Below are 18,537 nucleotides of genomic sequence, written 5' to 3'. Positions count from 1 at the left end.
GGTCCCTGCAAAAGCCTCCAGACTTTCACCGAGAAGGAGGCGTACTTTCTGTTCTCTTCATTATCAGAAATGCTGTCAGGCACAGAATAGGAGTTATGTAATAGGAAGCAATACTTTCCGGCCATTTCTCCATCCTCCTGTTATATAATAATCATGCCAAGATGAAGTGGCCAACGTCTAAACCACAGAGATGCAACCTTGTCAAGTGAATTTATAGTTGAGACTTCCTTTCCTTTCTTCTTTCTTTTTTTTTTTTAGCAACTACTCCCCATCTGCTCACTTCCCCTTCACTCAGACTTTCTCAACATGCCAGTTACCAAGCTGAAATTTTTCTCCCATCAGGTAGACCTGTTCCATTCATTAAAAGGGGTGGGGGTAGGCGGGAGACAAGGCTACTTTAATTCATTCACTCATTCAGACAATGACCAATTGTTTCATATACTTTGAAAGGGCTTCTGAGCTTCAAATAGTGAATTGGAATGTGCCAGCTAGATGAACTAAGGCAAAGTATTTCAAATTTCTGAACTTGATCTGTATTGTGGCCGATGGTAATCAACCTAATGAAGTTCTTAGAAGTATAGAAAGTAACAGAGGCAAAGCATCTCGTGAGAATTTAACAAGCATGATAATTTGGCTCTAAGATTATCAGAATAAAAACAAAGCATCTCTTAGACCACATAAATCTAGCTAGCACCAGTGGCTCATGCTTACAATCCTAGCTAATCAGGAAGCTGAGATCTGATAATCACAGTTCAAAGCCAACCTGGGAAGTAAAGTCTATGGGACTCTGATCTCTAATTAACAACCAAAAAGCCAGAAGTGGAGGTGGTAGCCTTAAGCAAAAAAGTTTAGGGACAGCATCCAGGTCCTGAATTCAAGCCCCAGGACTGGCACCAAAAAAAAAAAAAAAAAAAGTATAAATCTAGCAGGGAAAGATACCAAGATAAAAAAGAAAGTAATCATGATCATGTAGTTCGAACACACACTGTGAAAAATAATAAGATAGCTGGGGACAGATTAGGAGTTCGTAACTCAAGTCAGCCATTGTCACCAGAAGTGGCATCATGTCATGTACGTACACTGCTCGAAGGCCCTCAAATTAAGCAATCTTACAGCCGAATTAAAAAAGGGTTTGAGACCTCAGACCAGGGCTAACATATGGCATACAAACTACTAACCTCAGGAATTCAAAACCCCTTTAAGATTCATACTTAAACTAATGCAACTCATCATACCAAGGGGATAAAGAAAAAAGCATATAGGCCAAGTACAGTGTTTCACTCCTGTAAGCCCAGCTCCTCAGCAGGTGGAAATAAGGAAGACTGTGGTTCAAGGACAGCCTAGAAAAAAGTAAAATTCCAGGGCTGGGAATATGGTAAAATGCTCGCTTTATATACATGAATCCCTGAGTTCGATTCCTCAGCACCACATATATAGAAAAGGCCGGAAGTGGCACTGTGGCTCAAGTGGTAGAGGGCTAGCCTTGAGCAAAAAGAAGCCAGGGACATTGCTCAGGCCCTGAGTCCAAGCCCCAGGACTGGTGAAACAAAACACAAAGTAAAATTCCATCTCAACCATCAAGTGGGGCATAATGGTATGTGTCTGTAATCTCACCAATAGGAAGATACAGGTAGAAGGATTATGATCTGAGGATGACCCTGGGCAAAAATGGGAAACCCTAACTAAAGAATAACTGGAAAGGAAATGAAAGGAAAAAGGGAAAAAGGGAAGGGAAGGGAAGGGAAGGGAAGGGAAGGGAAGGGAAGGGAAGGGAAGGGAAGGGAAGGGGGGAAAGGAAGGGAAAGGAAGGGAAAGGAAGGGAAGGGAAGAAGGGCCAGAACCACAGTGAAAATGCCTGCCTAGCAAGCACAAAGATCTAAGTACAAATCCCAATACTATCAAGAAAGGAAGGAAAGATGGAAGGAAGACGGAAGGGCAACACAACTGATACTGAAAAGAGCATTTGGCTACAGTGAGAACATGAGTCAGGAGGAAAGGCTGAGTGGGCTCCGGAGAACGAGGGAAGGGGCGAACATGATCCAGGAGCGCTAGACACAGGGACATGCTGGATTGTAACCCCCTCGCACATCCAGTAAGAGATGGGGGAAAATTATAAAAATTGCTCATGATGAAAACTACAGACAAACTACGAAGAGAAGGAAATTCCTCAAGCCAATCATGAGTACCTAAGCCTGAGCTCATCCATGCACAATATCAACAAAACAGCTGGAGATGCAGCACTGACCCAGCGTATTAGAACTCTGAGCTTGATCCTTAACACCACACACACACACACACACACACACACACACACACACACACACACACACACACCAATATTTACTTCTACGTTTGGGAGCAAAGACAAGATAACATTTTTCTTCTACATTTTACTAGTGGTCCTAGATGGTGTATAATAGGACAACAAAAGAAAGAAAAGCTAAACACATTTTGAACAGAAAAGCAAGATTTTCTTGATTTACACATAACTGAATTATAGATGAATGAAATCTCTTTTAAAAAAAACCCTACAAAACTAAAAACTGAGAAATAAGTTTAGCAAGGCCCCAGGTTTGGCCTTCATTTTTTAAATAATAAATTACATGTTTATGCATCAGTAACAACAACGGCTGGTGACGTATTTTAAATACCATTCACAGTGGTTTCCAGAACATGTGGATACATTTAAACTATAGGCAAAACGTATACACCTTAAAACTGTCATTTGTGAAAGTGCCCAAGCACATGCAGAAATATGCTCAAAATGTTCATGGATTGAAAGAATCAACGTTGTTAAAACACTCATTCCTTTCAAACTGGTCATAGAGTCAAATAATCCAATCATAATCATAGAAAGTTTTGTGTTTCTAGAAACTGACACACTGGTTCTAAAACTGAAACCATCAAACCTATCATGAGGAACAGCAAAGGGACATAGACATTTGCAATGTAGGAGTTAAAGAATTATAAAATGACAGTGGGGTGCTGACATATTGATTACCTAGTAATCAACAGAAGAGAATGGAAAGACACCAACAGACCTCTCAATTTAGCTGCTACTAAGTCAACAAGCCATGGCAATTAATGGTAAGCAACAGTCATTTCAACCAACTGTGTATTTATCAGGAGGAGCAAAATGACGCTCAAATTCTACCACAGCCCAGTCACCAAAAAAATTAACTTGAAATCCATGAAAGACTTAATGTAACCACTAACACTGCAAAAGTTCTGTGTGTATAATATGTGGGGAAAAAAAAAAACATTTTCTTCTTCCATTGGATTTTTTTTAAAAGATTTATTAGAACCTAAAAAGTGAAACATCAAGAAAGAAAAGAAAAAAAGGAGGAGAGAGTCCATCAAAATGTAAAACTCCTAGCCAGGCACCAGTGGCTCACGCCTGTAATCCTAGCTACTCAGGAGGCTGAGATCTGAGGATCCCAGTTCCAAGCTAGCCAGGGCAGGAAGGTCAGTGAGACTTTTATCTCCAATAAACCACTCAAAAAAGCTGCAAATGGTGCTGCGGCTCAAGCAGTAGAGTGCTCATGTTAGTCAATAGTAAGCAACTCCACCCCCAAACTGAACAAAACGTGAGCAAACACTTGCAAAAACCAAATCCAGCAAAGGCCACTAAGACTATTTACAAGTGCTAAAAAAAAAAAAAGAATAGTGCTTATCATAAAATGCAATATAAGATCACACAATGAGACACTTTTGCACATCTATTAGAATTTCTAACACTGGCTACACTGTCAATATTCAGCACTGGCAAGGATGTAACTGATGCTCTCACATGCTCCTGATGAAAGCCTAAAATGAGGCAAACACATTAGAGAACTAGGTGACATACAACACTAAACACGCCATCGTCATAAAATATAGAAGTCCCATTCTTAGATAATCACCCAGGAGAAATGAAAACATCAGCACACACAGAGACTTGTACAGGAGAGATCATAGCTGCTCCATTTATGACAGACAAAAACACAACTTCCGACGGACAAATGAATCAACACGATAATGGGCTACTGACACGACAGAATTGAATCATCTCCAAACAATTACCTGAGTGAGAGAAGCCAAACACGAAACAGTTAAGTGCTATATGATTTTATTAGTACGGATCACTGACAAGATAAATCAAATCTAGAGTGACTGGAAACAGATCCGTGGGTGCATATGGCTAGGACAGAATGGAAGAGGACCAAGAAAATCTTTTATAGGGGTAGAAATGTTCTTTATCTCAATAGTCACGGCTCTATAGGCACTTACCTTTTGCAAAATTCATCAAACTATCTTTCAAATAGATGCAGATTTTTTTTTCGTTTGCATGGAAATTTTATTCAAAAAGATGTATTTAGAAGCTGGGAATGTGGCCTAGCCTAGTGGTAGAGCACTTGCCTAGCCTGCATGAAGCTCTGAGTTCGATTCCTCGGCACCACATACACAGAAAAGGCTGGAAGTGGCGCTGTGGCTCAAGTGGCAGAGTGCTGGCCTTGAGCAAAAAGAAGCCAGGGACAGTGCTCAAGCCCCAGGACTGGCAAAAAAAAAAAAATCTATTTAGAGCAATGTCTGCATTTTTATTGTTATTGCAAAGGTGATTTACAAAGGGGTTGCAGTTATACGTAAGTCAGATAAAGGTTACGTGTCTTTTAGAACATGGTCATCCCTTCCCTTGCTCACTCAGTGTCCCTCCCATCCCCACCCATAATAAGCTCTATCGCTGATTTTCAACACAGTGTCGTGAGTACCACGCTGCATTTGTTCTCATCCCTTGTCCCACAATTTCTATGCACCTCTCTTTCCCTCCCTAAGACAGAAAATGAACAAACAAGAGAAAATTAAAAGAAAAGAAAAAAACAGCAACAAAGAAAAAAACCTGTTTCCATTTCCGGGGGTTCATTTTGATAAGTATCATTTCATATGATGAGATGCACATAGACACTGCACCTCTGCGTTCCCTTCCTGAGAGTGTTCTCCTGGGTCTGATTGTGTTTGAATGCCTAGAGACCCGTATCACTTGTCGTGTCCCACTGTATTTCTTTTTTACCATCCAGTGTGTTTATGTGTAGATGTATAGGCACACATTCTAGTCACCACAAATGAGGGAAACCATGCAACCTGTGTTTCTTCGGGTCTGGCTTACTTCACCTCATTTTTAAGAGGATAGAAAGGACAGTTGGTGTGTTAAACCATTGATTACTGAACCTGTCAACTTCTAATCCTATAGATTTGGGAGAATTGAAAGATCATTACAGAGCATTAAACTAGTTAGAAGTTCACCCACAAAAAGAAAATCCTGAAACCAGTTCCCAAGAGCACAAACCAAGATATAATGCCAAGACCTCTGAGGTCTACTCACTGAAAGTCCTGCCATAAACAGACGATGCTCTAGTCATAAGACGGAAACAAGTTTCAGAAAGAAAGGAAGGAGCTGCTTACAAAGATGTAGGCAGAGTTAAGAGATCCAGAAAAGGATGGTGGAAGCCCAGGGTCCAGCAGGGGGGTGAGTTACTAAAACCTAGTGAGAGTACACGCCTGGGGGAAAGCCACCCAAGAGAAGCTGCCACAAGGCATAAGCAAGTGAGCAAAGGATCCTGACTTCGTGTCTCCCTTTCTATTCTCCTCTCATCTGTACCCAGCCACAAACCAGAGAGCAAGGTCTCCTTTTTTATTGGTAATTGGGACTACAAGAGACATTTTGGAGAGGGAAATGAGTAATATTTTCTTTTATGATGTGTTTTTCTATACTCTGTTTACTGGATTCTCAAAAAAGGAAAAAATGATTTCAATAAGAAAAGAAGAATGATAGTCATCATAGTATAATAGGTCAAGAAATAAAGGTCATTTTGCTACAGACCAAAACCCAAGAAAGAAAAAGAAGGAAGGAAAGAGGGAGGAAGGGAGGGAGGGAGGGAGGGAGGGAGGGAGGGAGGGAGGGAGGGAGGGAGGGAGGGAGGAAGGAAGGAAGGAAGGAAGGAAGGAAGGAAGGAAGGAAGGAAGGAAGGAAGGAAGGAAGGGAGAAAGAGGAGGGGAAAAGAACAGGAAATAAGGAAGGAAAAGGAGAAGAGGGGAGGAAGGGCAAGCTCAAGGAGAGAGACGTGCAACATAACAGTGCCAACAACTGAAGGCGTGTGTCCCACTTTCATCTATTCAGTGCTCCAACTACAGTTAAGACTGGACACCTCTTTCGTCCTTCTGTTGGTCTGTCTACTTGGTAACAAGGGAGACTTTCTGGAGAATGGACAGAATGGTCAAACGTGCCCTATGCTCAGAGCACTCGACACCTTGTAATGGTAAAAATGCTCATCCCAAATGTGGATCTGACTACTCAACTCCCCTCCTAGGACCTCCTACAACTTGCTCCTAGCTGCTCACACCTCCACACTCACTTCCCCCGGTGCTCCTGGAAGCACCTACACGGAGCACTACTCAGAGCTGCCTCCATGCCCGGTCCTTTCTCTTCCCTTCCTCTCCCTTGTTGCTCTCCGCTTTATCACACTCTACAAATCTCCATACAGAAGACATCTTCTCCACCCTGGACAGAAGCTACCTTCTGAGCCAATAGTATGACCGTGTTTCATTCACTAACTTTTATCAAGAAAGAGGCATTTCAAAAGACTGTTCATCCCTCTTGGCCTAGGAAACTGAGAATAGAAACATATTTCAGCTTTGTGTGGTGACCGAGGGCGTCGCCAGGCAATATCTCTGGACAAACACTCCTGACAAACAAACAAACACTCCTGACCAAGCCTTAATTGCTGCTGTCCTGGCTCAAAATGCTGGTTTTGCCATTCTCTGAGTCTTCTCTGCTTTGGTGTGCGCTCATTCTCTCTCTCTCTCTCTCTCTCTCTCTCTCTCTCTCTCTCTCTCTCTTTCTCTCATTCCCTCTCTCTCCCTCTCTCTCTCCCTCTCTCTCTCCCTCTCTCTCTTTCTCTCCCTCCCTCCCTCCCCCTTCCTCCCTTCCTCCCTCCCTCTCTCTCTCCCCCTCCCTCCTCCCTCCCTCCTCCCCCTTCTCTCTCTCTCTCTCTCTCTCTCTCGCTCTCTCTCTCTCTCTCTCTCTCTCTCTCTCTCTGGATTTGATGTCGTTTCTCTGGGCTGACCTTGCCCAGCCCTTCTGTTCATGATTTTAATTTTCAGTATCTCATTTTCTGTGTCTTGGGAAACCAGATTGCCAAGTTAGAAATGCCTCCTAAGTGAGAATAAATAAGCTCTGCACCAAAGCACATTGTTTTGCTCTATAGGTTTGGGGATTTCTTTTTCACGTTGACCTTGGCATCTCTGAGTCTTTTTCCCCTTGCCTGGTTCTCAGATGCGCATCACACGGTTGATGCGTGACCTCTGGGTGAGGAAGCTCTTTCCCATGCCTTGGTAAATTCCTGGGTGTGATCCCTCGAGCTGGCCCATTAAACTACTCAGACTAATGTTCACATCTGCTCCCACACCTCTGGGGTACTTTCCAGAAGGTTATTCTCTCCCTTTCTGCTTTCTTAGCAAAACTGAATTATTTGGGGACACAGATGTGTTGAGAAAGGAGAAGTCTTGTCATCTTGCAAAAAGGAGTCATTCTTAATCCGTGTCAGCCCAGCTTCTGAGATGTGTCTGGGCTGGTTCTTCCTGACAGCCCAGAAAGGATGTGGACCGGTTGGCACTCCCCACAGGCTGGGGTGTGAATGTGATGAAGGATATCCAAGTGCCCCCCGCCCCAAAACAGCACACAGTCACCTTCACTACAAACATTATAGGGAGAGTTCAGGGCTGCGGACCAGGCATGAGGAAGGAGAGAGAAAATCAGCAGCAGGGACTCACTAAGCGTTACCCTCTCATCTGTGCCAGCTTCACTCTGACTCTTTCCTGATGCAATCTGCAATTCTTTTCTCATCCGCAATTAATGCTTCCCCCATCTGCCCGTACTGTTGTCTACCTACCCCCCACCAAAAAAAACAACGTGATTCAGTAAATCCCTGCATTTACCAGTTTGAAGCCCCCACAAGTGAGCCCATTGATGGAAAAAAAAAAAAAAAAACACCTGAATCATGGTTATCTTTGATTTCCTAGAGCCAATGCTATATGACCGTATAGAAGGTGTTTAGTTAATGTTTAAATGTGGGAAGCATGCCTTCCTTAAAATGAAAGTGGCTCCCTGGGCTGGGGATATGGCCTAGTGGCAAGAATGCTTGCCTCGTATACATGAAGCCCTGGGTTCAATTCCCCAGCACCACATATACAGAAATAGCCACATATACACATACATATATAATAGCCACATATACACATAGCCAGAAATAACCACATATACACGTAGCCAGAAATAGCGCTGTGGCTCAAGTTGGCAGAGTGCTAGCCTTGAGCAAAAAGAAACTAGGAACAGTGCTCAGGCCCTGAGTCCAAGCGCCAGGACTGGCCAAAAAAAAAAGAAAGAAAGAAAGTGGCTCCCGTTTTTTACTATGTTTCCTTGGCCCAGGTCAGCCTAGATGGATAATTCCCTGTCTACCTCATGTCCATGCTGGGACAACCTTAAGCCAAGTGTTCAGGACTGAACGTGGGGCCTGTAGTACTCAGGATTAAGTGGCATGGGCTCAAAGACAGGGTATTCCTGACGTGATCTCGCTCTGATTATAGTTTTCCATTTTATTTAGTATAAAAGATAAAACATGCTCCTTTAAAATTTCTGTCTTTCTGCAAAAAAAAAGAAGGAAGGAAGGAAGGAAGGAAGGAAGGAAGGAAGGAAGGAAGGAAGGAAGGAAGGAAGGAAGGAAGGAAAAAAGAAAGAAAAAGAAAAATGTGTAAGTGTCCTGAAGACTTCTATGGGACTCCACATGGTAGCTACCCCTTGACTTGTTCTGTGAAGCTGGCTCAGCGTGGAATACGGGTGTTGGATCAGAAAGGGATTGTATATACAATCTGTCCTGGACTGACCAAATTAAAGGGTATGTGTCTTTGGACTAATGATTCTACTTCTGAGATTTATCTCACTTATCTCTGAGATGATCAGACACATGTGCACAGATGCTCATCATAGAATTTTACATAATAGGGGTAGAACTAGAAAACAGCCCAAAGGATAAACTACTATCAAAGAACATGTGATTCATCCATAGACTCAAAGTTCAGCTAAGCATGAAAAATGTTTGCAATGAATATTTCCTGTCATGAGAAAATGCCGCTAATGTGGCATGATCTAACAAAAGCACATAAATAAAGTACCTATGTATATGTGTGTAATATACTTGTAATCTACAAATATGTGTGTATATACATGTATATACAAGTGCGTTGGTTAAAATAAGACATGCGTTTGAAAACAGATAATACACTCAAAAAACAACGTAAACATGGTATTTCTGAAATTCTAGATGCCATCAATTTTTAGAGTCACCATTTATTTCATAACAGATTTGGGCATTGATAGATATGCTATCAAAGATGGTTTCATGCACTTTTTTTTTTTGTCTTGGGGCTTGAACTCAGTGCCTGGGCACTATCCTTGAACTCTTTTGCTCAAGGCTAGCACTCTACCACTTTGAGCCACAGCACCACTTCTGGTTTTTGAGTAGTTTATTGGAAATAAGAGTCTCCTGGACTTTCCTGCCCAGGCTGCCTTCAAAACCATGATCTTCAGACCTCAGCCTCCTGGGTAGCTAAGATTATAAGGTGAGCCACCAGTGCCCAGCTCATGCACCTTTTAAATGTATTCCAATTTTAGAAGCATTACAATGGGCTATGATCTGTCTTTATTAGAAGACACCAAACTGTAAATTTTCTAAAGATTTAGACAAATGATATTTAGGCATATATTAGAATAGAGAACACAATGAAATATTTGGAAGTGTCGGTAATGGTTATCTCTATTTTTGTTGTTTCTACCTTTCCACTTTACAAAATTTCCCAGAAAGATACTGTCTTTCTCTGAGATGCTCAGAGCCTGGTAGAAGGAGAGAGACACACACAGAAGCCAAAGTGCAGAAAGATTTCAAGTTCATTCCGGTGTCTGCAGGGTTTGAGGAATTGGCAGGGGCCTGCTTCCCTACAGGTAAGGAGATTTCCTCTGTGGACTGGGGATATAGCCTAGCGTGTGTACAGTCCTGGGTTCAGTCTTCACCTAGGGATCATGCATGAGTTGAGTCTTCAAAGGGGAGCAGTAGGTAGATGCCAACCAGCTTAGGGAAAAGCATTCCTTGAGGGAGACGCAACATAAACAAAGGTGTAGCCCTTCCTGAGAACTGTAAACACACTGGGTTGGTTCACTGTTCCCAATGGCCCACTCGTGTGACATGATTTATTTTAATATTTTTAAAAACCCTTTCCCTCACCTCACAAAGCTGTTTTAAGATTCAAGTGCCTAAGGATGTAAACCACCAATACCTAGTGTGGTTCACAGAGCAAAGATGCTCATCAAATTCAGGAATGAATAAATGAACAAATGTAACTTGGGACTGAGAAGCACGGGGTCTATACATTGACTTGATACCCTTCCCCTATTTTTTTTATTCTACAAAAACACTTTGTGGGCTAGTTATTACTCATTACTAAACCCCGCTGTCAATGAGTTAGACCTAAATGCTGGGGAGAATATTGTAAAATTAGATGGTAGAAAAAAGCTTATTTTTTTCTTTCATCTCCACTGTTAAACATAGTAGCTTCAGAAAAAAAAATTGCCTGAATTGTCAGAATTTTACAGGAATGGTTATCTATAAAATAAAGATAATCAGGGGCTGGGGATATAGCCTAGTGGCAAGAGTGCCTGCCTCGGATACACGAGGCCCTAGGTTCGATTCCCCAGCACCACATATACAGAAAAACGGCCAGAAGCGGCGCTGTGGCTCAAGTGGCAGAGTGCTAGCCTTGAGCGGGAAGAAGCCAGGGACAGTGCTCAGGCCCTGAGTCCAAGGCCCAGGACTGGCCAAAAAAAAAAAAAATAAAGATAATCATATCCTTTCTGACCTTAATGACTTATTAGAATCATATCATCTAATAAGTATTAAAGCTACTCATAATGTTTTCTTTTATATTAATTCTTCCTTGTCTTTAGTTGTACAAAGGGGTTTTGATTCAGCATGTCAGTTCATGAGTACAATGCATTTTACCCGTGTCACCTTTTCTGTCTTTCACACCCCATCTCTCCCAACCCCACCCATCCCTTCATGATGCCTGGTGCCAGTTTCTCCTATGTGCATTGAATATTATGATTATATCTACCCCACCATCATCTCTCCATTCACCTGACCCTATTCCCTGTTAGTCTCGCTTTTCCCCTCAGACAAGACATGATTCAGCTTTAGTTTTATTGAGGCACAAGAGATTGTCACTTTATAAAACATGGAAAAGCTATTAAAAAGAGAACAGATCATTTATCTTTTGTGTGAAGGTATGGAAAAACCAAACTCTCACCTTTGTCTCTATCTTGCACTCTCACCTGGAGGCCCTTTGGAGTAGAGGTAAATGGAAAGGAGGGAAATGCCCAGAAGACAGGTCTGAACCTCGCTGTTCCATTGTATAACTTTACCCCATCTATCCACTATCCAGTTGAATTCTCAAAGGATCATGCCAGCAACTCATGCTCACAAATCTACACCTCAGTGCCATCTCTTATTCCAGGTTCGTGGTTACTAGGACAGGCGTGAATAGCCAGTGCCAAGGAAGGTGTGTGTAGTAGCCCTTTGCCCTTCATCATGATTAACAATTCCTTCAAGGACCAGGACAAGAGCATCCATCTTTTAGAGTTCTTCTACTATTAGTGCCCAGGACTCACCCCAGGCCATACATCACGGCCCTGGAGTCAGGAGGTACAGACAAAAAGTTGTCACTTATGTTGATGTGGTGTGAAGAGGATGATTAATGAAAGTCACACATGACCGCCCAACTTCTGACTTGCCTACGCTCACGAGAGATGCTGACTCTACTATTTTTCATGAGCCTTTCTTCCCACCCCCTCTCAATAATAGCTTCAGTTTTAGGTGTCTTATTTCAAAAGAAGGGAGGGGGAGTATTTGTTGTCGTTATCCCAATCATGCCAGGGTTTGCAAGCTGTGTGCCTGCCTGTTTACCCTCCACTGCTTTTGTGTTGAATTTGAAATGAGTCACTCATTCAGCTAATATTCATGAGAACTTGCTCTAGTGCTTGGGATAGAATAGAGGAAGCAAAGCAGTATGGGAAAAGAATTACCCTGAGGAAGCTTTATTTTGGTCCGGCAAGACAAGTTATTTGTAAGTAAATGGTCATCTGTCCTACACAGTGAGAAATGCTAGGTAAATTTTTAAAAAAAAATAGAAGTGAGAATGAGAAATTCTGGGATCGGTGGTCACTTGCGGCTTAATTGCAATGAAGTTAATTAATAGGATGCTATTGCAGCGATAAAAGGGTGAGCCAGGTATATCGCTGAAGGAAGAGTGTTCTAAAGAGAAAGAACAGACATGGCAAAAAAGCTGGGAGGGGGCTGGGGATATGGCCTAGTGGCAAGAGTGCCTGCCTCGATGAGGGACAAGGCAACAAACAGTACAAGAAATGTATCCAACGCCCAACGTATGATACTGTAACCTCTCTGTACGTCAGTTTGAAAATAAAAATTTGAGAAAAAAATAAAAAAATAAAAAAATAAAAAAATAAAAAAAAAAAAAAAAGAGTGCCTGCCTCGGATACACGAGGCCCTAGGTTCGATTCCCCAGCACCACATATACAGAAAACGGCCAGAAGCGGCGCTGTGGCTCAAGTGGCAGAGTGCTAGCCTTGAGCGGGAAGAAGCCAGGGACAGTGCTCAGGCCCTGAGTCCAAGGCCCAGGACTGGCAAAAAAAAAAAAAAAAAAAAAAAAGCTGGGAGGGAAACACGTAAGTATGATACTATTTAATTAATTATTTAATGTGTTTTTCCACACGCCACTTCATTTAAGATTTAAAGTGATTTGTCAGAAAATAGCTTGTCTGCATCGAACATTTTTAATATTACACAACAGCTCTATCTACTTTCAGCTCCAATGCATTCCCTAAGTTAAGTACATGTTGTACATTCCCTAAGTTAAATGCATGTTGTACATTCCCTAAGTTAAGTGCATGTTGTACATTCCCTAAGTTAAGTGCATGTTGTACATTCCCTATGTTAAGTGCATGTTGTGCCCATTCATCCACTTGAGCCACCAATGCTTACTGCCGGTGAGAAGCGATCGTCCAGATATTGTATTAAAAGACCAACTTGAAGACACATGGTTCTAACCTCTTTGTCAAGCTTGGCAGTCCAGATATAAGATTCAGCATCTCTTAACTGCCTTGTCAGACACTCGTCCGTTTATAAGCCTGTAAAAATGCAGAGAGGAAACCCAAAACACACAATCCATGTGTAATCATGCCAGCAGATTCTAGAAACTGCTATGGGAAGCCACTGTCTACACAGCCACTGAATTCATTCATCCTTTCAAGGGAGGCAGGGGACACAGAAGGCCAGACAAGGGTAATGACAGACACCACATACAGGGCCTTTCCCTCTGCTAAAGGGTTCTCCTATCTTGCATATAAGCTCAGCCCATGGAAGTACTGGGAGATGAGGTGGTTGTTATGCTGGTCTCAGAGGAGGAAGCAGAGGCTCTGAGGAGGCGGAAGGTTTCCCAGGGCCCAGCACATCAGCTGGCACTCCAGTCCAGGTCTCCAGATCTGCACAGCCAGCCGCGGTTCCAGTGCTAGGGGAAGCTCCCAACAGATAAACGGTAAGGGGCCTGTCTCAAAAAACAACAGCAACTATCTCCGCAGAAAGCAGGCAATCGAGGAGGCCAGGAAACAGCTGGGTGGAGACAAACCTTCGAGAAGAAGGAAGAAGCAAGTGCCTGAGGATGAGGCGGGGGCGGGACATGGCACAGCGAAAGGGGGCCCAGGAGGGACCCAAACCACTGTGACTGTCCAGAGAAGAGCTAAGGAGGCGTCCTGGCACGGCAGGGATTGCAGATGAACCCAGCAGATCTGGAGAGTGGGCTGAACAGAGAACACCCCCGCACACACACACACCCCAGCTTGCCAGGACTAAGGTAGTTGTCAAGATAAGGGACTTTCTATCCAAAATCCAGGAAACGTTCTCCAAAAAGTGGGATAAGTAGATCACATTGGTGAGCATCCCAGCCTCGTCTTACTTTCTAGTTATGTGAACTGTGTCCAACGGCCTCCACGCCAGCTCTGTTGGTTTTGTTAGGGTACCGGGCCTTGCACTTGGTAGGTAAGTGCTTTCTGATTCAAACCATATCTCAAATCACGCCTCTAACCCCTCTTTTGTCTTAGTTATTTTTCAGAAAAAGGTCTTCTATTTTAATATGCCGAAAATGGCAGACTCCTATCTCTATCTCCTGCGCCACTCGGATGACAGACACACCACCGTATCTGGCTTAATTGTTGAGACAGGGTCTTGATAGCTTTTAGTCTGGGTTAGCTTCAAAGTATATAATCCTCCCAGTTTCCGCATCACAACTAGCTGGGATTGCAGCGGGGGCCGCCAGGCCAGGCCCCCAGTCTCTCTCCTCCTGGTCCTCAGAATGTGACCCAGGAAGGGAAGAAACGGCCAACTGACCACCGGGAAGATTTCAGTAAGGAGCAACTGTCTGCCATTGCCATGACATTATGATAAAGAGACTGCTTAACTGTTCTTTTCTCACCTTTCCTGAAGTTGAAATGCAGCCTTTGGAATTCTCCCAGAAATGTGTAGACTTTCAGAAACTAAAAATGTTGAGAGGCCAATTCCAAACCGCTATATAAAGGCCGAGTGAAACCCGCCTGAGATTTCCTCAGGCCTTTTGCGTCTTCGTGGAAGTTTCTGAGACTCCCAAGGTGATTATAGTCTAGATAAATGTTACTGCTGGATCAGCATGTGTGTAACGCAGGTCGGCCCTGGGAGTAACAGTGACCAAGTTTCCTCAAGTTTGCTGCTCAAATGCCAGCAACTCAAGACTTTGAACCTACCCCTGTTTATCCCAAATTGAGCCCATACCCCTTTCCCACCCAACCGTTCTCCAAGAACAGAAAGGGGCTCTGACTAGTCCAAAACATAGTAACGAGCCCTGGGACATCATTAGCTCTAAGTTCCCCCTCTGAACATGTCCAAGAATATTCAAAGCTGTAATCCACACATGGCTTTATCATGAGCAGAAAACACAAGCCCTACACCAAAGCACCTCCCTTTCTTTCGCTCTGTATCTGTCTCTGCCTCGTCTCTGCCTCTCTGCCTCTCTCTCTCTCTCTCTCTCTCACACACACACACACACACACACACACACACATACTTTATAAGTCTATATTACTCTATAGGCTATTTGCTCTTTAACTACCCACTGCTGCAATTATTGGACTATAGTGTAACAATCTACCTACATGCCAGTGCCCTAAACTACTCAACAGCACTCTTGCAAGGCAGAAGCCCTGTGGAAAATAGAATACCACTGGCCAACTGTTAATGGGTACAGGGTTTATTTTTGGAGTGAAGGAAATGTTCTAAAATTGACTTCAATGATGTTTGCACATCTCTGTCAAATATACTGAAAGCTGTTGGATTGTGTACTATAAAATGAGTGAAATGCAGAGTGTATGAATTACATCTTAAGCTTTCATTTTTTAAGGAAAAAGAATACTGTGGCCTGCCTTCCTTTAGATCCCAGATTTACTACTTGCAATATGACAAATTACGCACTTTCTCTGTGACTCCATTTTTCCACTTGCAAATTGAATTAAAGCCACACTTATCTGTAAGGAGTCAATCTTAAAATAATTAAACAGTTCCCAGAACATATAAGGCAATACGTAAGCATAGTGATCTATTTTTTTTCAGTACTGTGTTCGGAATGTGGTCTGTGCCTTACAGTGAGCAAATGATGAAGATTTTCTTCAGATTTACAATCCAACATCATCAGAAATCCAAATGAGGGACATCTCCATAAATATGCCTTTATTAGTAGAAGAGTACTAAAATAAAATGACACGGGTCTGAGCCTCAATGATCACTCCTAGCAGAATAACCTCAAACACATTACACACTGCTGCACACTTACACACCTACCCTAAGATTAACTCCCATCTCCAACAAATGACACTGACTTTTTCACTTCTAATGATCTCAAAGGAAATTTGACCTGTGCCAAGAATCCCTAGTGTTTCCCCTATTTCCCTTACCTCTTCACCGATGCTGATGGGATGTTACCAAAAGAGCACACTGTTGGTGGGAATGTAAACTTGTTCAACTACTCTGGAAAGCAGTATACAGTGTCCTCAAAAGCCTAACATAGAGCTCCCCTATGACCCAGAAATCCCACTCCTGGGCATTTACCCAATAGACCACAAACAAGGCCACACTAAAGCCACCAGTACAACCATGTTCATTGCAGTATTGTTTACCATAGTCAAGATATGAAATCAACCCAGATGCCCCTCAGTGAATGAATGGATCAAGAAAATGTGATACACACACACACACACACACACACACACACACACACACACACACACACTGGAATTCTATGCTCCCATGAGAAAGAATGATATTGCACCATATGTAAGGGAATGGAAAGACTTAGAAAAAATTATATTAGGTGAAGTAAGCCAGACTCCCCCCCCAAAAAAAAAACATAGGTAGCATATTTTCCCTTATTTGTGGTAACTAGAATGTGCCTATAGATCTACAAGTAAGCAAACTGGATGGTAAAAGATAAAAAATTACACTTGGACATGACAAATTATACAGGACTCTAGACATTCACACGGTGAAATCAAAGGAGGACATTCTTAAGAGAAGATCACAAAGGCTCAATAGCAATGTGCATGTGGTTATATAAAATGATAATTATCAAAATGAACTCCAAGAAATGGACACAAGAATTTTTTTCCTCCTTTGTCACTGTTTTTGATTCCTGTACCTTTTATCTTGAATGTAAGTTTATCTCTTTAGGGAAAGCACAGAAATAGTGGGACAAAGAGTGAACAAATACAGCAGTGGTACTACTTACTAGACACTATGTTGAAAATGAACTATACAACTTGTGGGGAAAGGGGACAGGAGGGAAAAACTGGGACAAAACTGTTCAAAAAGAAATGTACTTATTACCTGGCTTGTGTAACCTCTCTGTTCACCTTCAAATCAAAATAAACAGATGGGAGACTATAGTCAAGAATTCAGTGTACAGCCTACAAAATTAAGAAGAGCGAGGGAAGGAGTAGGTATGGGAAGAGAGAGTGCAAATCTTGGAAGGGATGACACTGATCAACACGCATTGCATTCATAAACAGCTTTGTTAACTAGCAACTCCTTTGTACAACTACTTAAAGATAATGAAAAATAAATAAATATTGTTTAAAGTACCTTTAAAAAAAACAAAAAACCTACATGTGCCAAATACCAGAAACAGATCAGGCATGCTCCAGTGACCAAGGGAAGAAGTAGCTGACTTCTGAAGCCAGCTTGATCCTGAGCTAAGGTATGAACCCTTAAGAAGTGCTGTAACTTTAAATCTTATCCCTTGGTGGCTCAAAGAGGAGTAAATTCAGGCAGCAGCTGTCAACTCAGCAATGCAGAAGCCTTCCAAGGCAGCATTCCCAGCAGTGCCTGGCTAGGAGGGGGCTTCGGTGGGCCCAGCAATTTGAGTCCTAATTCAAAAGTCTCTACTGCCATCTACCGACCTGGGGGATCCATCGGCGAGAGAAAGAAAAAGAAAGTGGGAGGTTAGCAACAGAAGGACCCATTGGCCTGCCCTCTCATCCTGAATCCAAATCTTCACGCTGCCCTATCCCCACAGAATTTCAAGCTGGCTTGAAGGAGAGCTTTAACCAGATACTTCTTTCTCCTCGCCTCTGTTCCATCTTCTCCCTGAGGCTGAGCGTGCTGGACTAGACCTGCATCTGGGACCCTGCAAACTCCTCCCAGAGAGAAAACGTTGAACCATTTACTTGTCAAAACAGACATCAACTGTGTCTGTCCTGCCTTTATATATTGTATTTGCTCTGTATGTTTTCTTTTGTTTCCATTGTTGTTGTTACTGTTGTTGTTGTTACTGTTGTTGTTGTTGTTGTTGTTTAAGACCACGAAGGATAGGATAGCCCCTGCATAACTAAGCCCACCTATACTGTAGTTGTTTGTACGTAACTTTAAAGATAATTTGATAATTCCACATATTAACTATGAAAGTAATAACAGGCAAGTGACTTAAGCTTTTGTTTTGTGGGGTTTTGTTTGGGTTTGGGTTTGGGTGAGTTGTGGGGCTTGAACTCAGAGTGTGGGCACTGTCCCTGAGCCTGTTTGTCCTCAAGGCTAGCACTCTACGACTTGAGCCACTGCCCCACTTGCAGCTTTTAGGTGGTTAATTGGAGATAAGAGTCTCACGGGGACTTTCCTGCCCAGGGCTGGCTTTGAACTGTGGTCCTCAGCCCTCAGCCTCCTGAATTACAGTCATGAGCCACTGACACCCAGCTGTACCTTGGCCATAGTTGTTTTTTCAAAAATCAATATACATTTTTAAAACATGGTGACTTTCAGAAATGGAAAAATAGTTTCACTCATTACAAAAAAAATCAAGGCTAAGCAGAAA

Source organism: Perognathus longimembris, chromosome 12, assembly GCF_023159225.1.
Source record: "Perognathus longimembris pacificus isolate PPM17 chromosome 12, ASM2315922v1, whole genome shotgun sequence".
NCBI lineage: Eukaryota > Metazoa > Chordata > Mammalia > Rodentia > Heteromyidae > Perognathus > Perognathus longimembris.
Note: the sequence above shows the minus strand (reverse complement) of the source record.